Source organism: Nerophis ophidion, linkage group LG05 (genome assembly GCF_033978795.1).
Source record: "Nerophis ophidion isolate RoL-2023_Sa linkage group LG05, RoL_Noph_v1.0, whole genome shotgun sequence".
NCBI lineage: Eukaryota > Metazoa > Chordata > Actinopteri > Syngnathiformes > Syngnathidae > Nerophis > Nerophis ophidion.
This window is the reverse complement of record NC_084615.1, coordinates 41,445,179-41,472,277: the sequence shown is the minus strand read 5'-3', so window position 1 is coordinate 41,472,277 and position 27,099 is coordinate 41,445,179. Positions and strand designations below refer to the sequence as shown.

General features: G+C 43.9%; 1 long non-coding RNA gene across 1 annotated transcript in view; it reads left to right on the top strand.

The window, feature by feature from the left end:
* Positions 1–27,099, top strand: part of LOC133553120 (uncharacterized) — a 156,326-nt gene that overhangs the window by 113,171 nt on the left and 16,056 nt on the right. The gene's annotated exons all lie outside the window — the stretch shown is intronic.

Below are 27,099 nucleotides of genomic sequence, written 5' to 3'. Positions count from 1 at the left end.
CTCTTCGTTCCCCTGCATTCTCCGCCTCCTGGCCGCCATCTTGAGCAGGGCCAAATCGTGTCCTGCCCCGCCATCGGCCCATCGGCTCCGCCTCTCCACAGATACGTAATATTTGTAATCTGTGCCAATATTACAGTGGATATCAATTAAAACAAGTTGTATGGATCCGCAGATGGCCAGTTTGACATCAAAGGTCAACCAAATAACTAATTCATTTATCCGGGCAATATTGGTCATACGCAGATGAGAGTGTGCATGGACACTGGGACTTCACACGTAGGTTTGAAAATGCAAAAAAACAAACCATTTGAGAAATTAGACAGATAACTGAAAGAAAAACAAAAAAGAGCTATTGGCTTTTGTGGCATCTGAGTGCTAAATGCTGGTCAGTGGAACTATCTTGGAATGTTTTCACTCAGTTGTAGTATTTAAATTAGTATGCAGTTTAATGTTGTTTAGGAATTTTAAAATATGTCATATTAGTGCACAAAGCTACTTTAAACATTGTTACAGAGGATTACCGGTAGTCAGTAGTCCGCCGGATTTCAAAGCGGTGTATCACACTGCTCACTTGCACTCTGTGACTTCATTGTTTGAAGATAAAAGTGAAATAGAGGACATAGTAAACAAATGGAACGAAGGTAAATCACATCAAATATTAACTATTTACTTTGTTATATTTTGTAAAAGTAGTGAGTAACACTCCATTTGTGTAGCTATTAGTTTCGAAACCGAGTTGACCGAATGCTAATGCTAACACTAAATCTGATGTGTTTATCTTGTCTCTCTGTGATAAACACTGAGATTATTATTCATATATTGTTTTTTACTGCTAAAATTGACAACAACAATGAGCGGTGTGGACACTATGATCTGGTCTTTCAACTCCTGGAGATCAAAGTACAGTATATTTGCAAGGCCATTTTCAAGAGGGATACTTAAAGAGAAGCTACATCTTGTGAGACAATGTCGACCAACCCCGGAAGCCAGCTCAGCTGTTCTGGCGATGAAATAGGGAAAGGCTCACCATTTCCACTCGCATAAGCCGACGACGAGGGGTACCACTGGCTTATATGCCGACGAATAGGTGCTATAAATTGTGAGTTCATTTTTTTTTCTTTTTTTTTAACTTTTAATATGTTTTTTGCAATTTTAATTTTGACAGTACCACACAATTGCTGATGCGTTTTAATTGTTTTTTTAAATGCACCAGAAAATAACCCGTTTTGTACAATGTTGATGTGATTCAATGCGCGGTATTGCGTAAATGTGTTCCTGTATAGTATTTCTCTGGCAATGATCATGTGGTGACATCAATTATGGTATTTTGAGAGGTAATTATTGAAGTCGGACATCACTGAAGGCCAGATGGGAAACACACGGCCCGTCGCTGAAGCTATCCATCCATCCATTTTCTATCGCTTGTTCCTTTTGGGATCCCGGGGGGTGCTAGAGCCTATCTCAGCTGCATTCGGGTGGAAGGCGGTGTACACTCTGGACAAGTCGCCATCTCATCCAGGGCCAACACAGATAAACAGACAACATTCACACTCACATTCACACACTAGGGCCAATTTAGTGTTGGCAAACAACCTATCCCCAGGTGCATGTTTTTGGCAAGTCACGGGGCGTGCATGCGAACTCCACACAGAAAGATCCAGGACTACTCAAGACCAGGGTATTGTGAAGCACATGCATTAACGCCTGCACCACCATGCTGGCCCACTGAAGCTATATTAACAATAATAAATATGACAGTATAAAAGTAAATGTCACGTACTCAAACTAAATAAGATATTTTATGGTCGACGCTGTGAATGGTAAACATATTGTTTTGTTAAACTCTACTGACACATAACAAGTAGCACAAAAAGAACTCATCCCTCTAAAACGTACGGCTATAATTGTTTGCAAACGCACCCTCTTAGTGCTAATGTCGTAAATTAGCAAGGCAGCTAAGAGGCTAAGATGATTTAGGGGGATTCTCGTCATGACGAAATTTCATACGGACGATTTTCCCCCAGCAGATGCCAACATGTGATGAAGCAACGTCTGCTTTGAGTTGTAGCGACCAACTCATTTGTCTTTACTGTGTTTTTTTTTCCTTCCACCTTAAAGACCAACAACTTTAAACTGTTAGTTATATTTCAAAAAGGCAATTATTATGAACGGATGTGCTGATTGGCCTGTAGTGGTGTGAGCGTCCAGCATGATTGACAGTTCTACCTGGGTGGTAGTGAGGCAGCGACAGTGCGGTCGCTGTGGAAACAAACAAAGCATGCCGAGGAGTCGATCAGGGAGGGTCTCCAGGGATCCATACAACACGGGCTAGAGGTTTTCATAAGCAACACACATGCGAATATATATGTACGCGTGTTTATGAACATGTGACCGTGCGTGTTGAGTTGCTGTGGTCCTCTGTCGACATAGTCTACGGGTCGTTGACGTGAATGTCATGGGAGAGTGCTCCCTAGACCTGGTACGTGTGTGTACGTGTGTCTTTGTGTGTGTGTGTGTGTGTGTGCGTGTGTGTGTGTGTATATATAGAGGTTGAAATGTGTTGCTTTTTTAAAAAGAAACAAACAAAACAAAGTTTCCACATATAACTGTCTGCGTGTATTTGTGATCAGATCATAATCCAATATGTTTATTTCTTCAATGAGCCACACACCCCTACTGTAAGATAAATTATTTATAATCAATTAAAGGTGCTGTTTAGAACTTGCTCACAGTTACATTTTTCAAACTAAAAAATTGAACAACACCATTGGCTTGCCTTTGTTACCATTAGTGGTTAAACAGAACATATTTGTTTTAAAACTATATATATTTTTCAGAATTACTAAGTCTATATAAAATATATGTTTTCCGGCGAGAACGCAAATAATTGGTGTTTACGACGGTCGCTCACCCTGTCTTGTCAACACGTGCTCGTTTAACAGAGGTAATTTATGATCTCAATTGCTAACTGTCTTACTACTCTTCTTGTTTTGATGTCATCTTATTCTAATGTCATTTTATCTAATTTATTACATTTACACATTATTTAATGTGACTCTTTATTTCGCAATTTTTATTATTCTAAATTCAGTACTGTCATTTCCTACTTTTTTTGTGGTCATTGAACGTCACGTCACAGCAGACTTCCAGGCTGAGACACGTTTGTGTCATCAGTCTGTTGTCTTCCACGTGACTGTAAGTTGTGCTTTTTGGCACTCCGTGAATTAGCTTTCAACTAACTTATTAGCAGGCCAGCTTTGTTGCTGTAGGCCTAAAAGAGACATATTTATGTTAAGTTTTGGTTTGTTTTATTTCTGTATAGGTTTATGAATGTAAAGGAGGCTGATTGGAGACTCGCTATGATTGTTTTCACCAGGTACTGTGTATTATTTTTGTCGTGTGTTAATGTGTTCGGCAGTCTGTTGTCTTCCACGTGACGGTTTATGAATGTAAGGAAGGCTGATTAGAGACTCATTATGATTGTTTTCACCAGAATAAACCATGTTTGAGTCGGAAGAGTGACTGGGTATCATCTTTTGGGGAAAAACACAACGCAAAGGAGTACTACATCGCTACACGCGCAGGGAGCGAGTGCACACTGTACATTCAAAAGCAGCCGAAGAGAAGCAACAAACAACTTGCAGTCATGTTATGACATCATTCAATGACAGCTAAAACTAACTATTCAATTTTCTATCACGAGCTAACAACACCCAAAGCTAATGTGCGTGAATGTGTTACGTATGAATGTAGTTACATCATTATTGTCATGACTGGTCCCAACCGGTCATGTATTGTCTTGGTTTCTGTTGGTATCCTACTTGGTTTTGTATTTAGTATTATTCTCCTTAGTTTATTGGGTTTTTTTATGTTCTCAATGCTCTTTTCCTCCCGTCTTTATGTTTCTCGTTGTCAGGTGCATTTGAGCTTATACACAAACTTTGGGGTATTTAGGACTCACACAGGTTACCCATACGAATCAGTCCCCTTTTCATACCCGCCCCGCCGTCATGTGGACGCTGGTCTATTTTGCGATACGTGCATCTGTGTTTGTTTGGTTTTTGTTGGCTCCAAGCATCAGGCTAAATTGCCTTAAGTCTGTAATGAATTTCTGTTAGTCTGGATTTTGCCTTGTATTTTGGAATAAGGAATCATCTTACCTGCACGGTGCCTGAGGTTTTCCCAATTCTTTGGCATCACAAACAATTCACAATACCAGCATACATCAATTACGCTATAGAAGTCGTAAGAGGGCAGGATATAAATAATGTTGCAAACAGCCCCTTTAAATCCTTATACGAACAGTCTGGACTATCCATCCATCCATTTACTACCACATGTCCCTTTTGGGGTCGCGGGGGGTGCTGGAGCCTATCTCATCTGCATTCGGGCGGTAGGTGGATGTACACCCTGGACAGATCGCCACCTTTATAGACTGAATTAAATAGACCTGAATATATACCAAGTATTAGCGATATTTTTTATTTTAGGCGCTAACACATACAAACTACTTTTGACCACAGAGAGCTAACTCCCTTATGATTCTAAATTGACATATTGAGCTGGTAAGCTTCTGTATTGCCTCTGAGCTGATACAATTTTATTTTAGATTAAAAAAAATATGCCTCTCATGAATAGTAGAAAGCTGTAGCCATAAACCTGGAAGTTGGTGAACTTTGACATCCAACTCAGACGAGAAAGATACGAAAAGACGCTCGCTTCTGGTACCTTTTTTTTCTAACCCTTTGAGAGGATTATGATTACAAACAGGAAGAAAAGAACATCCCATCAGTCTGCATCCGAGTGAGAGCAGACATTGTAATGTAAGTGATTCTTTTATTATGTTCGTATTTTGTATATTTTGTTCAGCATCGAGTATTACTGCTGCATGATTCTTAGTGTTTCACTAAGTCTTAATCGGTTTTGCGCACATCTTCTATAACTTATAGCTTATGAAACCTCTTGCCCGTACCTTACAAGTAGATGGCATCGGTTAGACAGTTGTTGAGAGCTGGGGTTACAACGGCAGCTCTCTTTGGCAGTTACCGGGGGGACTGATCAGCCAGGTGGCACAAACGATGTCTTTTCCAACTTCCCAGGGTGGCCAGCTGCAGCCACCGAGGCATCCCTTCCTGCGGTCGAAACAAAAAAAAAAATTAAAGCAAATCCTCATGGTCGCAAACTATAATGTCCGAACTTATCTCCCCTTTGTCACAAGCGACCGCTTGTTAAAACATTGACATCACCGACCTCAGCGAAACGATATTCACCGATGATCACTTGAGGAGGTAGGCGAAGGTTATACCTTTTTCTGGAACGGCCTGCACGGTGTTTGGCTTGACTATTAGGACCTCGATTCTGCTTCACCTCCCTGAGGTACCCACAACCATTGATGAACGTCTCATGACCGTACGCCCCCTCGCTGGACTCCAAGGAAGGCGTGAAAGATTGTTTCTTTGAAAACCTGAGTACCACCCTCCGCAACATCCCACTGAGCAACAAGATCATTCTGATGGGCGACTTGAATGCCAGGGTCGGGATTAACCACAAGTTTGGGATGGTGCTGTCAATGTCAACTGCAGAAGACTACGCCTGCTCGCCCCGTGCTTGAAACTGGGCCTCATTATCACAAACACCATCTGTCAGCTACGTGATATGTTTAAGACATCTTGGATGCACCCAACGTCTAAGCATTGACACCTTATCGACTTTGTCATTGTCAGGAGGTGTAACCTTAGAGATGTCCTCCTTACCCATGCTATGCAAGGTACAGAGTGCTCCACTGACCACCGTTTAATCCGCTTAACCCTTAGGATAATCGTGTGAACCACTGCAAGACGTCAGAAGTCGAAGCGTTGTCTCAATGTTTCTGCAGTCCAGGTCCCCGCCACCAGAGGAGAGCTGTGGTGCGTCATTGCTAACTCTATGTCCTCTGATTCTCCTTCCACCCCTTTAAAAACCTTTGCCGCCCTGACAGCTGAGTGGGAGGATATATCTTCAGCTCTCCTTGTTGCATCCAGATCTGTTGTCGGTCACCTCGACCGCCGCCACCAAGACTGGTTTGATAACAGCGCAGCTCACATCTGACCTCTAATCTAGAGCGGTTCACCATCCTCTATGCTACGGTCCAGCATGAGCTGCAGCGGATGGAGAACGAGTGGTGGGCAAGGAATGCAGTCAAGGTCTAGGGCTTTGCTGACGACAAAATATGCAGAGGTTCTATGAGGCCACCAAGACGGTCTATGGACTAACCCAGAACTCCCTGCAGCCAGTCATGAGCAAGGATGGTGCCCTCATCAAGGACAAAGCCGGCATTATCGAGAAATGGGCTGAGCATCAGACCGACCCCACCATCATCAACAATCTACCGACGCTCCCGACCATCTTGGAGCTGGACGTTCCCCAATCCTTCCCCTACATGAAGACAGGCATCTGCAGCCCCAAGAAAACAAAGCGGCTGATGTCGACAACATCCCCTCTAAGTTCCTCAAGCATGGCGGATACCACCTGCACAGTTGTCTCCATCGCTTAATCCTGGACTGCTGGTCTGCCCAGTGCCTACCGCAGCAGTGGAAGGACACTAACATTGTTCTTGTGTACAAGCGGAAAGGCAACCGTGCAGACCGCGGCAACACCCGGGGCATTTCTGTGCTTGCAGTGGCTGGCAAGGTGCTGGTCAATGTTATGCTTACCCACCTCCTTGCCCACATCGTCAATCTGGTCATGCCTAAGTCTCAGTGTGGCTTCTGGCATGAGCGCAGCACCACCGATATGATCTTTGTTGCTCAACTGCTGCAAGAGAAGTGTCGTGAGCAACACCGGGATCTGGACTTTTGCTTTTGTTGACCTCACAAACGCATTCGATACAGTAAACCGCGACCTGCTGCAGAACATCCTCCACCCGTTCCGCTGCCTTCCCACCTTCCTGGCCGTCCTGCTGCATTTCCACAACAGTATGTGTGTCTGAGTCTCCACTGAAGGTGCTGAGTCAAGCAGCTTCACTGTGGACAACAGGCAGAGGCAGGGCTGCGTCCTGGCTCAGGTCATCTTCAACCTGTTCCTGGTCGCAGTCACCCTTGCCTTGCGTCGTGATCTCCAACCTGTCGACGGTGTCATACTCCAGGACCACTTTCCCGGCAGTCTCTTTCACCTTCACAATCTTCAGGATAAGACGAAGATCTCCTTGGAGATAATCTTTAATCTACAAAGATGATGCAGCCCTCCCCAGCCAGACCACAGATGGTCTGCAGCACAGTCTCGATGTCATAACTGAGACTTATTATCGGGCCGGCCTCATTGTCAACAACAAGAAGACCAAACTGTGTGCCACCAATCTTCACGATCAGCAGCACGCAGTTGAAAGAACGTCAGCAGTTTCTTCTACTTGGACATTAACGTGTTGTTCTCTTGTGACCTGTCTGATGAGATCCAGTGTTGCATCAACCTTGCCTTTTCAGTGAATGTGGATTAGCTTGGAGATTCTAATAATGTTAGGCATTGGAGATTTGGGACATTTTTGTACAGAATCCTACCAGATTCACATGTAAGGATGGGAATGGAAAGCCGATTCTTGTCCAGAACTGGTTCCAGGTGTATCAATTCCTTGGAATCGCTTGCAATTTTGTCAAGCCTATCCATCCATTTTCTACCGCTTATTCCCTTTTGGGATCACGGGGGGCGCTGGTGCCTATCTCAGCTACAATCGGACGGAAGGCGGGGTACACCCTGGACAAGTCGCCCCCTCATCGCAGCAATTTTGTCAAGCGATTCTCATATTGATTCTTCCGGGTGGATATGACGTCATTACTCAACGTGCGTACTGTGTAATGACGTCAAATCTCAAGATGACGATGCTCGGTCGAAACAAACACTAACATTTTACAAGAAACGATAGCAATAGTACCACTTGTAATAATTTTCAGACTGCTATTTCATCAAGATGAGGATGTGATGATAACATTTGAACACACAGCACGCAATAATTATAAATGAATGTAGCGTTTTTGAACCGCTCCGATCTCATCCCAGCAGCACGTCAACTGAATAAAACATGTATTACCTCACCGCCTATCATGTTAGCGCTATTATTTGTTAAAATTGAAAAATTATTCTTTCTTATTTAGATGAGCATGATGAGAAACAGATTCTGACTGGCTCTGAGGCGGGCAGCTACCGCTCCAGTTCACGTCTGCTGCGAGAAGAATGTCACCAAGCAGCGACTAAGTTTGTGGTCTATTTGCTACACTGACACTCCTATTTTAGGGAGGTGAATGTTTGATTGTAGTAAGAGAAATGTTGCAGGTTTTCTTCCTACCAGATTTTCTCTCAGTCATTATATTATACAGGTGAAAGAGGTAAAAAAAAATATTGCGTACAAGTCCATTCATGTCAGCAATTAACTTCAAATGTGAAACTAATATGTGATATTAACTCATTACATACTAAGTAAGATATGTCAAGCCTGTATTTTGATTTTTATGATCTTTGCTTACACTTTTTGAAACACCACAAACTGTAAACCACAATCATCTCAATTATAACCACTAAAGGCTTAGCATATCTCACTTTGCCTTCAATAAATTAATATCACATTTGTGTGTAATTTGCACATTATTTATTTTGTTTACATTCTGCAGATGAATATTTATAGAGATAGAGGAGTAGAATTTGAAAGTGTTAAATTACCAGTAGTATGGAAAAACAAGTTGCCTCTATATTGAAGCTAGTGTCATCTGCTTTATGACTTGAATGGGATTGTGCTGAAAATGTTAATTTACTCTCGGGGATTAATAAAGTATGTCTGATTCTGATTCTGATTCTGACTTACAAAGTTTGCGAGTAAATAGATATGATCAAAGTACTATCAATCTCCTGGAGATTCCTGAGCCATTTTGGGAGATAATGAGCAAGCCAATCACGTGATCCGTGACGTAGAGTTAGGAACCGAAGATGCTAATCATGCAGAAATTAGGATCCAGAACCTTAATTGTTTAAGCCTGTAACACAAAGAGCGATACGTTTTAGAAGCCGAGTGCTAAACGGCAGGGCTGACTTAACCTAAGGGGGCCCCCCTCTAAACCTCAAAAACCTTCCTCACTCCAACGTAAACAACAATCCCAACCCTACCACCTCCTATGTGAGTGTAAGAGAAGAACTTTCTGTGTTTTAGTACGAAAGTACTAAAATGGCCCAAACCCACACGGGCGATGTGGGTTTGAGCCTTGTTTGTAACAGTAGGGAAAAAAACTATGCAGAGAGAGAGAGTAAGAACACAATCGTTAGATGAAGCTGAGCTGTCAAAATTGGGGGCACCTGATTGGGTGGTGCTTGTACATTAATGTGGCCTTGCTAAAGAAATGTAGCTTTATTGAGACACTAGAGCATCAGCAGTATTGCAAGGTGCTGAAGATACAAACTAACCGTAATAGCTCATAATAAAACAAACACTCACTGTACAATTTCCACTCCTGCTGGTATGCCGACTGCAACAGGACGCTCACATAAATTTGTTTTAATAAAGAATCAATCACAATACTCACAAAGGGTTAACATTTTATTTCGGTGTCTTTTTTGCCATCTCGGGGGATGTCAAAGTTGACCAGCCTTGAGGTCCATGGCCATATGTCTAGTACCAGGGGAGAGATGCATGAATTATGATCTAGAACAGGGGTCTCTAACTCAATTTACCTGGGGGCCACTGGATGCAGAAACTGGGTGAGGCTGGGCCGCAAGACAATATTTTTAATGTATTCACCTTCTTTGAATGGCTTTCCCTAGCAACCATCTCACTCACCATGTAGCTAGCTTTGACTGCTGCATCGCTCTTTTCGCTTGCTTTCTTGAAGCAATCTTGTTTCCTTAGTAGACTGGTTTTAAAACATGCAACCCGGTTAACTCTCTCATCTCCCTGGTATTTTGCATAGTCTTCAGCATGTCTAGTTGTATGATGACGTTTCAAATTGTATTCCTTGTGCACCGCAACTTTCTCTGTGCAAATAAGACACATTGGGGTGCCGCTGTGCTCAACCAAGAAATATTGCATCCCCCACTTTTCCTGGAACTGTCTTTGCTCATCACTAACCTTTCTCTTCGCTGCAGGCTTTGAAAAAGACATGTTTGGGGTTGTGGAATATATTTGTATTTAGCCGAGGCACGGAGCAACACAGCGGTCTGTGGATAGTACCGGAATAGCGAGTGCAAAAAAAAAAAAGAGACGGTTCCCGCAGGCATCATATACAAATATATGTAGTGTTCATCGTGTGAGGAGATGCAAATTAAACAATGAAAAAAAAAACAAATATGGTTTGAATTGGTCCAGGTTATCGGGGACTGTTATTACTAACGGACATTTGTCGTGGTGTGACTGCAGCCAGGAACGTAAGAAAACCCTGGTCTCCATGGTAACGTTTATGTCCATCCATCCATCCATCATCTTCCGCTTATCCGAGGTCGGGTCGCGGGGGCAACAGCCTAAGCAGGGAAACCCAGACTTCCCTCTCCCCAGCCACTTCGTCTAGCTCTTCCCGAGGGATCCCGAGGCGTTCCCAGGCCAGCCGGGAGACATAGTCTTCCCAACGTGTCCTGGGTCTTCCCCGTGGCCTCCTACCGGTTGGACGTGCCCTAAACACCTCCCTAGGGAGGCGTTCGGGTGGAATCCTGACCAGATGCCCGAACCACCTCATCTGGCTCCTCTCGATGTGAAGGAGCAGCGGCTTTACTTTGAGTCCCTCCCGGATGGCAGAGCTTCTCACCCTATCTCTAAGGGAGAGACCCACCACACGGCGGAGGAAACTCATTTCGGCCGCTTGTACCCGTGATCTTATCCTTTCGGTCATGACCCAAAGCTCATGACCATAGGTGAGGATGGGAACGTAGATCGACCGGTAAATTGAGAGCTTTGCCTTCCGGCTCAGCTCCTTCTTCACCACAACGGATCGGTACAACGTCCGCATTACTGAAGACGCCGCACCGATCCGCCTGTCGATCTCACGATCCACTCTTCCCTCACTCGTGAACAAGACTCCTAGGTACTTGAACTCCTCCACTTGGGGCAGGGTCTCCTCCCCAACCCGGAGATGGCACTCCACCCTTTTCCGGGCGAGAACCATGGACTCGGACTTGGAGGTGCTGATTCTCATTCCGGTCGCTTCACACTCGGCTGCGAACCGATCCAGCGAGAGCTGAAGATCCCGGTCAGATGAAGCCATCAGGACCACATCATCTGCAAAAAGCAGAGACCTAATCCTGCGGCTACCAAACCGAAACCCCTCAACGCCTTGACTGCGCCTGGAAATTCTGTCCATAAAAGTTATGAACAGAATCGGTGACAAAGGACAGCCTTGGCGGAGTCCAACCCTCACTGGAAATGTGTTCGACTTACTGCCGGCAATGCGAACCAAGCTCTGGCACTGATCGTACAGGGAGCGGACTGCCACAATAAGACAGTCCGATACCCCATACTCTCTGAGCACTCCCCACAGGACTTCCCGAGGGACACGGTCGAATGCCTTCTCCAAGTCCACAAAGCACATGTAGACTGGTTGGGCAAACTCGCATGCACCCTCAAGAACCCTGCCGAGAGTATAGAGCTGGTCCACAGTTCCACGACCAGGACGAAAACCACACTGTTCCTCCTGAATCCGAGGTTCGACTATCCGACGTAGCCTCCTCTCCAGTACACCTGAATAAACCTTACCGGGAAGGCTGAGGAGTGTGATCCCACGATAGTTGGAACACACCCTCCGGTCCCCCTTCTTAAAGAGAGGAACCACCACCCCGGTCTGCCAATCCAGAGGTACCGCCCCCGATGTCCACGCGATGCTGCAAAGTCTTGTCAACCAAGACAGCCCCACAGCATCCAGAGCCTTAAGGAACTCCGGGCGGATCTCGTCCACCTCTGGGGCCTTGCCACCGAGGAGCTTTTTAACTACCTCAGCGACCTCAGTCCCAGAAATAGGAGAGTCCACCACAGATTCCCCAGGCACTGCTTCCTCATAGGAAGACGTGTTGGTGGGATTGAGGAGGTCTTCGAAGTATTCCTTCCACCTATCCACAACATCCGCAGTCGAGGTCAGCAGAACACCATCCGCACCATACACGGTGTTGATAGTGCATTGCTTCCCCTTCCTGAGGCGGCGGACGGTGGTCCAGAATCGCTTCGAAGCCGTCCGGAAGTCGTTTTCCATGGCTTCCCCGAACTCTTCCCATGTCCGAGTTTTTGCCTCCGCGACCGCTGAAGCTGCACACCGCTTGGCCTGTCGGTACCTGTCCACTGCCTCCGGAGTCCTATGAGCCAAAAGGACCCGATAGGACTCCTTCTTCAGCTTGACGGCATCCCTCACCGCTGGTGCCCACCAAGGGGTTTTAGGATTGCCGCCCCGACAGGCACCAACTACCTTGCGGCCACAGCTCCGATCTGCCGCCTCGACAATAGAGGTGCGGAACATGGTCCACTCGGACTCAATGTCCAGCACCTCCCTCGTGACATGTTCAAAGTTCTTCCGGAGGTGGGAATTGAAACTTTGTCTGACAGGAGACTCTGCCAGACGTTCCCAGCAGACCCTCACAATGCGTTTGGGCCTCCCAGGTCTGTCCGGCATCCTCCCCCACCATCGCAGCCAACTCACCACCAGGTGGTGATCGGTAGAAAGCTCCGCCCCTCTCTTCACCCGAGTGTCCAAAACATGAGGCCGCAAATCCGATGACACAACTACAAAGTCGATCATGGAACTGCGGCCTAGGGTGTCCTGGTGCCAAGTGCACATATGGACACCCTTATGTTTGAACATGGTGTTTGTTATGGACAAACTGTGACGAGCACAAAAGTCCAATAACAAAACACCACTCGGGTTCAGATCCGGGCGGCCATTCTTCCCAATCACGCCTCTCCAGGTTTCACTGTCGTTGCCAACGTGAGCGTTGAAGTCTCCCAGTAGGACAAGGGAATCACCCGGGGGAGCACTTTCCAGTACTCCCTCGAGTGTTCCCAAAAAGGGTGGGTACTCTGAACTGCTGTTTGGTGCATAAGCACAAACAACAGTCAGGACCCGTCCCCCCACCCGAAGGCGGAGGGAGGCTACCCTTTCGTCCACCGGGTTGAACTCGAACGTACAGGCTTTGAGCCGGGGGGTAACAAGAATTGCCACCCCAGCCCGTCGCCTCTCACTGCCGGCAACGCCAGAGTGGAAGAGGGTCCAATCCCTCTCGAGAGAAGTGGTTCCAGAGCCCTTGCTGTGCGTCGAAGTGAGTCCGACTATATCCAGCCGGAATTTCTCGACTTCGCGCACTAGCTCAGGCTCTTTCCCCCCCAGTGAGGTGACGTTCCACGTCCCAAGAGCAAGCTTCTGTAGCCGAGGATCGGACCGCCAAGTGCCCTGCCTTCGGCTGTCGCCCAGCTCACAATGCACCCGACCTCTATGGCCCCTGCTATGGGTGGTGAGCCCATTGGAGGGGTGACCCACGTTGCCTCTTCGGGCTGTGCCCGGCCGGGCCCCATGGGAACAGGCCCGGCCACCAGGCGCTCGCCATCGTGCCCCACCTCCGGGCCTGGCTCCAGAGGGGGGCCCCGGTGACCCGCGTCCGGGCGAGGGAAATCTGGGTCCATGATTTTTCTTCTTCATAAAGGTCTTCGAGCTGCTCTTTGTCTGATCCCTCACCTAGAACCTGTTTGCCTTGGGAGACCCTACCAGGGGGCTTTATGCCCCCGGACAACATAGCTCCTAGGATCATTGGGACACGCAAACTCCTCTACCACGATAAGGTTGCAGCTCAGTTTATGTCGCTTTGACTCATTTGCAGCTTTTTCACTAACGCAGATATCAGGCTTGCCACTGACAGTTTGTTTGTGTTTTAGTTTCTCCTCTGTGTGTTTAGTATTTCCTGTCCTTAGTTCCTGTCAGCACTCTTATTTTGGTTCAGCTTCCTGTTTGTCTCCCTGAGTGCTTTGTTTCCCCTTAGCTGTGGCTGATTGGCACCTGGCCACACCTGGTGTCAATCAGTCCGCTCCTATTTGAACCTGTTTTGTCCTCCAGTCGAGTGCTGAATTATTGTCATGCCGATGTCGCTCTTGTCGTTGCTACTTGTCGTGTCGTGTCGTATCTTGTCTTGTCTATGCAGCGTTGCGGTAAGCTATGTTTGATTGCAGTTTTTAGCTTACTGCCTTTTGTTCCCTGCTTCCAAGTTTGTTTTTATATTACATGTATGACTTCTGTTTCCTGCTCGATTCTTGCTAGCTTCCATGCTAAGTTCCTTTTTGTTTTCTAGCTACCATGCTAGCTCCCTTAGTTTGTTATCCGCCTCGTGCGCGCTTTGTGTTAGTACCCTTTTGTTTGTTCTTGTTCTATTATTTAAATTAAATCATGATTTCCTGAAAAATGCCTCCCTCCTTCTCTGCATCTTGGGGTTCGACTCAAACTTTCTCTGACAGCAGGGGTATACAACCCAGAATGTTGAAAAAGCCATTTTGGACCCAAATAACAAAAATTGTCTCTGTTTGGAGTCAACGGGAGGGGATTGCTCGCCATGTGCCGAACGGGCTAACAACACTACTAACGTGTTTGTACTTGCCAACCTTGAGACCTACGATTTCGGGAGGTGGGGGGCGTGGTCGGGGTGGGGCGGGGGGTGTGGTTGGGGGGCGTGGAGTGGTTAAGAGGGGAGGAGTATATTTACAGATGTTGTGTGCCTAGTTGCGCACTGCACTCTCTAAAAGCCATAGATGTTATTGTCACATATGCATGATTGATTGATTGATTGAAACTTTTATTAGTAGATTGCAAAGTACAGTACATATCCCGTACAATTCATCACTAAATGGTAACACCCGAATAAGTTTTTCAACTTATTTAAGTTGGGTTCCACGTTAATCAATTCATTGTACAAATATATACTATCAGCATAATACAGTCATCACACAAGTTAATCATCATGGTATATACATTGAATTATTTACATTATTTACAATCCGGGGGGTGGGATGAGAAGCCTTGGTTGATATCAGTACTTCAGTCATCAACAATTGCATCAACAGAGAAATGGACATTGAAACAGTGTAGGTCTTACTTAGTAGGATATGTACAGCGAGCAGAGAACATAGTGAGTTCAGATAGCATAAGAATAAGTATATACATTAGAAATACATTTGATTATTTACATTAGGTTATTTACAATCCGGGGGGATGGGATGTGAATGTAGAAGGGTATTTATTAGTAAAGGGTTGAAGTTGCCTGGAGGTGTTGTGGTGCATGTACAATAGATGGCAGTATTGTCCTGTTTAAGAGTGACGAACTGCTTTACGGAGACAAAAACGTGACTACTGTTGTTGTGTGTTGTTACCGCGCTGGGTAGACGTTAATGAAACTGCCTAACAATAAACCCACATAAGAAACCAAAAACTCGTCCTCGATCATTCTACAGTTATAATGTCATTGGGCAGACAGGCTGTTTATATTGTGGGAAAGCAGACGTGAAAACAGGCTGTCCTCACTCAGGTCCGCATGAAGCTGGAGGGGGCGTGACCTCCAGCTCCGCCTGAATTTCGGGAGATTTTCGGGGAAAAAATTTGTCCTGGGAAGTTTTCGGGAGAGGCGCTGAATTTCGTGAGTCTCCCGGAAATCCCGGGAGGGTTGGCAAGTATGAACGTGTTACATGTCCGATTCGCCCAGCGACTTTGTCGGAGTATCAGTGCTGGGGTCCAGTGCACCACAGTGTTGTATTGTCGCTCGGTCCTTCGGCGGAGTACTTCGGAAGCTATGGGACCAGTCGTCTCCCCGGCCCGGACTGTTACAGCGCCGCTGGGGGAGGGAGGGAGCAAGAGAGAGAGAGAGAGAGCGAGCAGGCGGGCGAGCGAGGGAGAGTGGGAGGGCAGGAGGGAGGGAGGCAGAGCGCGTGTGGGTCTAGTGGAAAAGCGGCAAAACGTTTCTCTGCTTGCATCACGCAAGTGACGTCAATGTTCGGCCCTCAGGAACCATATACCACACCGTGATTGAGAGATTCCTTCAGCTCCGCACGCGACGCTGTCAAGCGGCATTCATGTAAAATTTGCGGGCCGCACTAACATCAAACTTTCATATTAAGGTGGGGGCCGCAAAATAACGTCTCGCGGGCCGCAATTGGCCCAAGGGGCCGCGTGTCTGAGACCCCTCATCTAGAATTTCCTTCTAGCAAGTTTGAGACGAAGCAAAAGCAGTAGTCGGCTCAGGGTGTCAACAACTACAGCATATACTAGCATTAGCTCTTTGCTAACAATGCACTGCTAAAGGACCCACAATCTGTTGACTCAATTCTTAGCTATTTACTTACAATTTCAAATGCATGAAAAAAGCCAACAAAATCCTTGTCCCGAAGTTACGGAACTGACTTACCAATTTCTTTTACCCGCCCTGTTTTGACATGCCAGAGGTTGTTCACCTTGGACACCTGCTGGGGATATACTGTAGATAGTGTCCATGTCACATAAGCAGTATAATAAGCAGCAACACTAATATATAATATAATGACACATATGTGTTTTAAATGTGCAAACCCCGTTTCCATATGAGTTGGGAAATTGTGTTAGATGTAAATATAAACGGAATACAATGATTTCCAATTTCTTTTCAACCCATATTCGATTGAATGCACTACAAAGACAAGCTATTTGATGTTCAAACTCATCAATTTTTTTTTTTTTGCAAACAATAATTAACTTAGAATTTCATGGCTGAAACTCGTGCCAAAGTAGTTGGGAAAGGACATGTTCACCATTGTGTTACATCACCTTTTCTTTTAACAACACTCAATAAACGTTTAGGAACTGAGGAAACTAATTTTTGAAGCTTTAAAAGTGTAATTCTTTCCCATTCTTGTTTTATGTAGAGCTTCAGTTGTTCAACAGACCGGGGTTTCTGCTGTCGTATTTTACGCTTTATAATGCAGCACAAATTTTCGATGGGGGACAGGTCTGGACTGGAGGCGGGCCAGGAAAGTACCCGCAATCTTTTTTTATGAAGCCACACTGTTGTAACACGTGCTGAATGTGGCTTGGCATTGTCTTCCTGAAATAAGCATGGGCGTCCATGAAAAAGACGGCGCTTGGATGGCACCATATGTTGTTCCAAAACCTGTATATACATTTCAGAATTAATGGTGCCTTCACAGATGTGTAAGCTACCCACCCCTTGGGCACTAATACACCCCCATACCATCAGAGATGCTGCCTTTTGAACTTTGCATCGATAACAGTCTGGATGGTTTGCTTCCCCTTTGGTCCGGGTGACCTGATGTCGAATATTTCCAAAAACAATTTGAAATGTGGACTCGTCAGACCACAGAACACTTTTCCACTTTGCATCAGTCCATGTTAGATGATTTTTGGTCCAGAGAAGCCAGCGGCGTTGCTGGATGTTGTTGATGAATGGCTTTCGCTTTGCATAGTAGAGCTTTAACTTGCACTCACAGATGTAGCGACCAACTGTATTTAGTGACAGTGGTTTTCTGAAGTGTTCCTGAACCCATGTGGTGATATCCTTTAGAGATTGATTTCGGTTTTTGATACAGTGCCTTCTGAGGGATCGAAGGTCACGGTCATTCAATGTTGGTTTCCGGCCATGCCGCTTACGTGGAGTGATTTCTCTAGATTCTCTGAACCTTTTGATGATATTATGGACCATTGATGTCGAAATCCCTAAATTTCTTGCAATTGCACTTTGAGAAACATTGTACATAAACTGTTTGACTATTTGCTCACGTAGTTGTGGACAAAGGGGTGTACCTCGCCCCATCCTTTCTTGTGAAAGACTGAACATTTTTTGGGAAGCTGTTTTTATACCCAATCATGGCACCCACCTGTTCCCAATTAGCCTGCACACCTGTGGGATGTTCCAAATAAGTGTTTGATTAGTATTCCTCAACTTTATCAGTATTTATTGCCACATTTCCCAACTTCTTTGTCATGTGTTGTTGGCATCAAATTCTAAAGTTAATGATTATTTGCAAAAAAAAAAAAATGTTTATCAGTTTGAACATCAAATATCTTGTCTTTGTAGCACATTCAACTGAATTTGGGTTGAAAATGATTTGCAAATCATTGTATTCCGTTTATATTTACATCTAACACAATTTCCCAACTCATATGAAAATAGAGTTTGTATATGCATACATTTTTTAACCTTTTCAGGGAAAATATATGCATCATGTTTTATGCAAATAACATAATGTCATGCTGACAACGCCTCTAGCCAACGCCACAATCATATTGGCAATCTGAGGAAAACCCGGCCAGTTGTTAAGAAGTAAAGACAGTAAAATCCTTTTACAGGAAACATGTTATACAGAGGTAATTTTGTTACATAAAGCGGCCCTATTGTGAAAAGACTACTTTTCTTATAATAATAATAATAATAGTAATAATGGATTAGATTTATATCGCGCTTTTCTATTGTTAGATACTCAAAGCGCTCACAGAGAAGTTGGAACCCATCATTCATTCACACCTGGTGGTGGTAAGCTACATCAGTAGCCACAGCTGCCCTGGGGTTGACTGACGGAAGCGTGGCTGCCAGTTTGCGCCTACGGCCCCTCCGACCACCACCAATCATTCATTCATCATTCATTCACCAGTGTGAGCGGCACCTGGGGCAAGGGTGAAGTGTCCTGCCCAAGGACACAACGGCAGCGATTTGGATGTCAATAGATGGGAAGCGAACCTGCAACCCTCAGGTTTCTGGGACAACCGCTCTACCCACTACGCCATGCTGCCCCTACATTTTGGGACCCATTTTGGTGTATTAGGGATCCTAGTAAGTCCCAGAAATTTGAAATCAAACCATGGAGGCATGGCGGGGATATTTATAAAATAATCTTGCCTTCTACTCTGTTTGAAGGGTGAGACTTGTTGCAGGGCAGACTGTAAACTGACCTGTTTACAGTTTTGACAGTTAATAAGTAGTAAGTTAACTTTGATCATTTAATATCCTGCATATATTCTCGTTCTTGTCTTGAGACCTTCTTCTTCTCTTAACATATTGCTTTTGCAAGAAAAAGCCAAAGAAAAAGCAAAGCATATCAGTTTGGGGCATTTCTTTTGGGCTGGCTGGGCTGAGGTCTGTATAAGAACTAATCAAATTTTAGTTTTTGTTCACCAAAATTAAATTTTTTCCACATTAAGTCCAACAAGTGACAAAATGAGTCAAAGCAGATCAAATAATAGAACTTTGTCTCATACTTGAATGTTTAATTTTTCTTCTTTTCTGTCACTTTCTCCTTCTTTTGTGTATTTATCTTTCTTTCTTTCTTTCACTTTGTTGGCGTTATCGCGTCTCCTGTCATCTCCTCATCCTTTCTTCCTCCCTTCTGTTTATTTCACTGCGTCTCCCCCTCTGCTGTCTGTTTATGTCTCCTTCTCCCATGTCAGTCTTTTTTTTTCGTCCTCATGTGTCCCTCGCCGGCCGCCATAAATCGCTCTCTTGTTGGCTGTTGAAGTGTGAGGAATGGTACATCTGACACCTTCTCGCAGCTGCCGTCAACTTCTAGCGTGTTTACCACCCGCCTCTGGAACCTGCAGGCAAAATATACAGAACACGGCTCGGCTTTTCAATATTTAAACTGCTTTGATGTGCGCCACCTTTGTCCGATGGTTGGAATCGGTGCCCACGAAACGCTGTTGGGGAGTGACGCACGTCCTTACTTGACGGCAGAGATGTTTTCCAGACCATTTACACCTGCATTCTTTCTTCCGGCCAGTAGGAGTAGACTAAAAAAAAGTTAAAGTTAAAGTACCAATGATTGTCACACACACACTAGGTGTGGCGAAAAGCCCATCCATCCATTTTTAAAGGGGAACATTATCACCAGGCCTATGTAAGCGTCAATATATACCTTGATGTTGCAGAAAAAAGACCATATATTTTTTTTTACCGATTTCCGAACTCTAAAAGAGTGATTTTGGCGATTTAAACGCCTTTCAATTGTTCGCCTGTCGCAGCAATGACCTTTCACCCGTGACGTCACATCGTGAAGCGACCCGCCATTTTCTCAAACACATTACACACACCAAATCAAATCAGCTCTGTTATTTTCCGTTTTTTCGACTGTTTTCCGGTACCTTGGAGACATTATGCCTCGTCGGTGTGTTGTCGGAGGGTGTAACAACACGAACAGAGACGGATTCAAGTTGCACCAGTGGTCGAAAGATGCGAAAGTCCCTCGTTTGTTCTGCACACTGTACCGACGACAGCTATGCTACGACAGAGATGGCAAAAATGTGTGGATATCCTGCGACACTCAAAGCAGATGCAGTTCCAACGATAAAGTCAACAAAATCACAAAGGTGAGTTTTGTTGAAGTTATTGACTTATGTGGAGTGTGCTAATCAGACATATTTGGTCACGGCATGACTGCAAGCTAAACGATGCTAACATGCTATTTAGGCTAGCTGTATGTACATATTGCATCATTATGCCTCATTTGTAGCTATATTTGCATCCAGCCTTTCCCTCCACCCACATTTAATGCCAAACAAACACATACCAATCGTTGGTTAGAAGGCGATCGCCGAATTCGTCCGCGCTTCCTCCCGTGCCGCTGTCTGTCGTGATGTGGCTCAAAAGCTTCTGTTTCTTCTTTAATTTCGTTTTCGGTGCCTGCCTTCACACTCCAACAATCCATTTCAATACATGCGTAATCTGTTGAATCGCTTACGGCGCTGAAATCCGAGTCTGAATCCGAGCTACAATGCTATACCTTTCTGTGCTATCCGCCATGTTTGTTTCTGGTGGCTTCACTCAGTGACGTCACAGGACAATAAACGGGTGGATATAGGGATGGTGTAAATCAGGCACTTTGAAGCCGTTTTTTGGGATATTGCGTGATGGGTACAATTTTGAAAAAAACTTTGAAAAATAAAATAAGCCACTGGGAACTGAATTTTATTGGTTTTAACCCTTCAGAAATTGTGATAATGTTCCCCTTCAAATGATTCCCAAAACATCACTTATAAAAAATGGAAATATGTTTTTCTTTTTTCTAACAGCATCCATCCATCAATCCATTTTCTATACAGCTTCTCATCACAAGGGTCCCGGGTTAGCTGGAGCTTATCCAGGCTGACTTGTGGCGAGAGGCAGGGTACGCCCTCGACTGGTCGCAGGGCACATATAGACAAATAACCGTTCATATTCACACATATGAACAATTGTGGAGTGTTCAGTTAAACTAATGTAAATTAGTGTGACTTGCAAGTTGAACAAAATTGTTTTTCGTAAGATGTGAAACAGGACTCAGAGTTGGTTTTGTTGAAATCCAGTCTAAACCACATTTCACTGCGTATGTTGAGTGAAATTATTTCATATAAACTTTTTATTTTTATGCTGATTTAAAGTTTTAATTTCCCATCTTGTAATGTTATGCATCTGTAAAGCACTTTCCATTGCCTCATGTATGAATTATTCTCTATTCTTTAACTTGCCTTGCCAAATTTAAATATGTATTACTGCACTACTATATTACTACTATACTACTATAATATCTTACTATATTACTACTTTTTGCTATTTGTGATATTACAATTGAAAGTAAAGCACTGATGCCTATGCTTATATACCTACCCAGTTTTGCTATAAATCCCTAATCCAGGGGTGTCAAACGTACGGCCCGAGGGCCGGATCAGGCCCGCGAACAGGTTTTATCCGGCCCGCGGGATGAGTTTGTTAAGTATAAAAATTAACCTGAATTTTTTAAATTAAAGAAACGGGTGTTCTAAATGTGTCCACTGGATGTTAAATAGCAATTCTTTATATCTTTGTAGATGATGCTACATATGTACAAAATAAACCACATTATGTTAGTACTTCAGTCGAGGAAAATGATCAAACTACACAAATAACATACCCTTATTTGATTTTGATGTATTTTTTTTATCTTGATATATTGAAAATTAACACCAATGAGTTGACTGTTACTCACATAATTTATTCAGAAAATATAAATAATGACAAATAAAGTATATATACTATTAATCGCAACAGGTAATTGTAAAAACAAAACAAAAAAACAACATTATAATCGGACAATTTCAAAATGTGCTTGTTTTATTTTCAAACAGAGAAAACAATCCGGAGTTGTCTATATTTTTAAGTTTTCGTGCCATGATTTTACTAGTCTGGCCCACTTGGGAGTAGATTTTTCTCAATGTGGCCCTAAAATGAGTTTGACACCCCTGCCCTAATCAATTAGTTTCCGACACGGTTCCACTGAATCAAGACGGTGGTTGTTGTGATCATATATGCTATGACAAACATGGAGTCATTTGTAACGTGGATACATTCTCCACTAGAACCCCAAGAAGCATGTGCATGGAGAGGGACAGGTGGAGAGGCTAATTTAGTAATCATATTCATCATTTTAAATCCTTCAAAGTGTAAATATTATTTGTGTGGTGAAGCTGTCATGCTCCTCGGGAGATCGAGACGCTAGTGTTGTTGTGCAAAGACGCATTGCCCTGTGTCAGCACTTCTTCACAGTTCCCTGCCAAATATTCCCTCGCCATTCCCCACCGCTTGGACGACCCATGCCCTAAAACACACACAAATATGTCACAGAATGTCATCCGCCCTATCATGTGACCATTCTAGTGTTTGAGTGTGTGTATATATGTATATATATATATATATATATATATATATATATATATATATATATATATATATATATATATATATATATATATATACATCCATACATACAGTCATGGTCAAAAGTTTACATACACTTTTAAAGTACATCATGTCATGCTGTCTTGAATTGACATCACATGGACAAAGATAAGACCTTCTGGAGGAAAGTTCTGTGGTCAGATGAAACAATAATGTAGCTGTTTGGCCTAGCAATATGTTTGGAGGAGAAAGGTTGAGGCCTTTAATCCCAGGAACACCAACCTACCGTCAAGCATGGTTGTTGTAGTATTATACTCTGGGCCTTTTTTTACCGCCAATGGAACTGGTGCTTTACAGAGAGTAAATGGGACAATGAAAAAGGACGATTACTTCCAAATTCCTCAGGACAACCTAAAATCATCAGCCCCGAGGTTGGGTTTTGGGCGCAGTTGAGTGTTCCAACAGGACATTGACCCCAAACACACGTCAAAAGTGGTAAAAGAATGGCTAAATAAAGCTAGAATTAAGGTTTTAGAATGGCCTTTGCAAAGTCCTGACCCAAACGTGTGGACAATGCTGAAGAAACAAGTCCATGTCAGAAAACCAACACATTTAGCTGAACTGCACCAATTTTGTCAAGACGAGTGGTCAAAAATTCAAGCAGAAGCTTATGGATTGCTACCATAAGCGCCTTATTGCAGTGAAACTTGCCAAGGGACATGTAACCAAATATTAACATTGCTGTATGTATACTTTTGACCAAAACGATTTTGTCACATTTTCAATAGACCCATAAGAAAATCATAAAATAACCAAAATTCATGAATGTTTTTTTGTGACGAACAGGTATGTGCTTCAATCTATCACAAAAGAATAACAGTTGTAGAAATGATTGGAAACTCAAGACAGCCATGACATTATGTTCTTTACAAGTGTATGTAAAATTTCGACCATGGCTGTATATATATATATATATATATATATATATATATATATATCCATAGATATATATACAACTATATAAATATATATATATATATAGATATATAACTGAAGGTACTGTAGCTATTGATACTTTTTCTTGAAATGTAGAGTTAATATACTACTCAGTGGCCTAGTGGTTGGAGTGTCCGCCCTGAGACTAGGAGGTCGTGAGTTCAAACCCCGACTTAGTCATACCAAGGACTATAAAAATGGGACCCATTACCTCCCTGCTTGGCACTCAGCATCAAGGGTTGGAATTGGGGGTTAAATCTCCAAAAATGATTTTCGGGCGTGGCCAACACTGCTGCCCACTGCTCACCTCATCTCCCAGGGAGTGAACAAGGGAATGGGTCAAATGCAGAGGACACATTTCACCACACCTATGTGTGTGTGACAACCATTGGTACTTTAACTTTTGACTAAACTTTAATATGACATTTGCTTATGGCAGGGGTGGGCAACTTTTACCACTCAAAGAGCCATTTTGACCCGTTTCACAAAATAAAGAAGTCATTGGGAGCCGCAACTACTCTCGCGTAGATCTGCTGATGGTCATGCAGACATCAATGATATGGGCGTGCTAGGAAGCCACTGCCTTTGACGCCCTCTACAACATGTGCAAACAACTTGCCAGCCCAGCAACATGTTATATGTGGCTTCCACAGGTACACGTACACGACTGCAAGGCATACTTGTTCAACAGCTATACAGGTTACACTGAAGGTTGTGATATAAACAACTTTAACACTCTTACTAATATGCGCCACACTGTGAACCCACACCAAACAAGAATGAAAAACACATTTCGGGAGAACATCCGCACTGTAACACATTATATACGCAACATAACAATTACCCATAATCCCCTGCATCCATGACTCTTCCAGGCTGTAGTATACACCCCGCTAGCACCAAACCCCGCCCCCACCCCCTCCGTGCGTCGGTTGAGGTGGGCGGGGTTGGGGGCGGAGCCGCGAGTTGCCGACCCCTGGTTTATGGCTACAGAATACAGCTGATGCTGGTTTAAAAGTCACTAAAGCAGACAAGGAGGAGCACATCATTATCATCACCTTGACTCTGTCTCACCCAATCCTTCTTTTGCCCTCCCTACTTTTAGTCTTTCACCCCACCTCCTCCTCCTCATCATCATCATCATCATCTTTCCTCTCACCCTCTTTCTTTCCCCTCGCACTGATTCACTGAAAAGTGATCATGTCCGTTGTTTCATCAGCTCTTTGCGCCGCTCACAGCTATTGAGATTGATGGGCTGCTTGGCTATAAATGACTACGACATGTTAGCACTACAGAGACACACATACACACACACACACACACACACACACACACACACACACACACACACGTATGCGTATATTGCTGATGCAGTCATGATAAGCATGTGTTTTGGTAACAGAAAAAAGTTACACGTTCAAACAAATCCATTCAGTCTTCTTTTTGAATTTTAGATTCTGCCACCTACTGGTGTGCAGTTCTTTAGGTCTTGTAGACGCCAACATTTTGTCCATGTAGCGTATTATTGTGATAAGCAGTTCAAATAGTTGACCCATATGCATCATTGTCTCTTCTCCACCATCAACATCGGAATGGAGCTGATTTTTTCAGTCAGAGAAAGTTGGCTTCTCTTGCAAATTTTTTTTCAGTGTGGAAATTTGCAGGTTAATCATCAAAGACTCGCCACTCGCACTCACTTCCTGTCTCGCCGCTCGAGCCGCGTCAGCTTCTATCTAGTGAATGGAGTGCGGTTTCCTCCATATCCGTCATATCTGCAATCTAAAAATAGTCAACGCACTCGAGTCGGACGGTCCCAGGAATGTTCCGGCCGTGGACCTCGTTCAAGTTTAGACTGCAGACTGTGTTGGTTTCTGGAAAGTTTTGTTTGCCTGCTTGCTGAGACAATAAACTATAAGAAGATGCAAAGTTGATTGCCTAGCTTTATGGATGTTGGCAAATGTCAACTGCAGAGGATGCTGGTTCTCAATAAGATGTACTTTTGAGACATAAGTTGTGTGACATGTTTAGTTTGCGAGAGTACAGTGTTTTGTCCTTTTTTCATAGATTAGAGTTCATCTGATGGAGGTAGAGGGGGGTCGATGCTTTGACGACAAAGATTCAACAGCTGTAGGCTTGGATTCTTGCAACTGTCATCAAATAGCCGCCAGGCCGCTAAAGGGTCACACAGTTGAAACTGAGCTGGGCCTTGCGATGTTTTCAGCACACCCACCATGTCGCTGACAAGATGCCCGCCAACACCCCCTAGGAAGCACACAGGTGCACTTTCTGGCTCTGTTGAAGAGTTCTGCTCTTTTTCAAAAAGACCTTGAACAACAATGAGTAATGAATAGGTATGAATGTAATACCGAACCATATTTTTTGCACAACCCACTTTTATACTTGTCGGCGGTTTTTCATATGTTGTTGTGGTTGTCGTACGGCGCAAGTACTACGCATTACAAACTAGTCCATGTACAAGCAATCAAGTGAAGGATCCCTGGCGTTGGTGACTCAGTCTGAGCTTCGACTCCAAAATAACCTACAATGGGGTCAGAGAAAGCTGTACATCTCAGCACTTTGATAAAGAAGACGAAAAACACTGTTGAACTCACATAAAGAACAAACGGTACGACTGCGGTGTCCGCATGGCTCTCCTTTCCCCTCCTCTTTTCCCAGGCATTGCTGTATTTGCCAACAAACGTCTTCAATAAAAGTAAAAAGTGATGTTACATGTTTTTTTATCCAATTCATTGGTCATTGAAATACAGAAGTACTTTTGAGTTCCTTAACTTAGGATTAATTTGAGAAACAAGTTGTCCCTCAGCTTTTTGTAATGCTTTCAGCTATGAGCATACAGTACCTTTAGTTACAAACTTTTTCACTGACGGTTGAAATAATACTTGTAACAGTGTTGTGCTGTTTGAGTAAAAGAAAGAATGACCATATCCTTACGAGTTGTTATTCCGGCTACTTCTACACAAGAAAAACAAACATTAGTTTTGATTAAACAGTTGACGTGCGCATTTGAGCGCCGCCCAAAGATCGACACAATCCTTATTTGTAACATGGTTTTTCTCTTAGAGTAAAAAAAAAAGAAAAAAGAGTGACTATATTCTTACAAGTTGTTATTCCACTTGTTAATATTATTCAGCAATGAAGTGATGGATGACATCTGGGAGAAACAGATGGATGACTTTTATTTAAAACTAAAGAGAGTTTTGAAGCCCTGCGATGAGGTGGCGACTTGTCCAGGGTGTAGGCGCCATTCGCCCGATTGTAGCTGAAATAGGCACCAGCGCCCCCCGCGACCCCAAAAGGGAATAAGCGGTAGAAAATGGATGGATAGATGGAGAGTTTTTGAAATGTAAATGCTACTCAAAGACAACACCATGGAAGAGCAAACACTGAGATCTAGAAATAGATCCTTTTTGACTTGTGCAATGGCTTCTTCTCCACAAGAAACACGCATTAGTT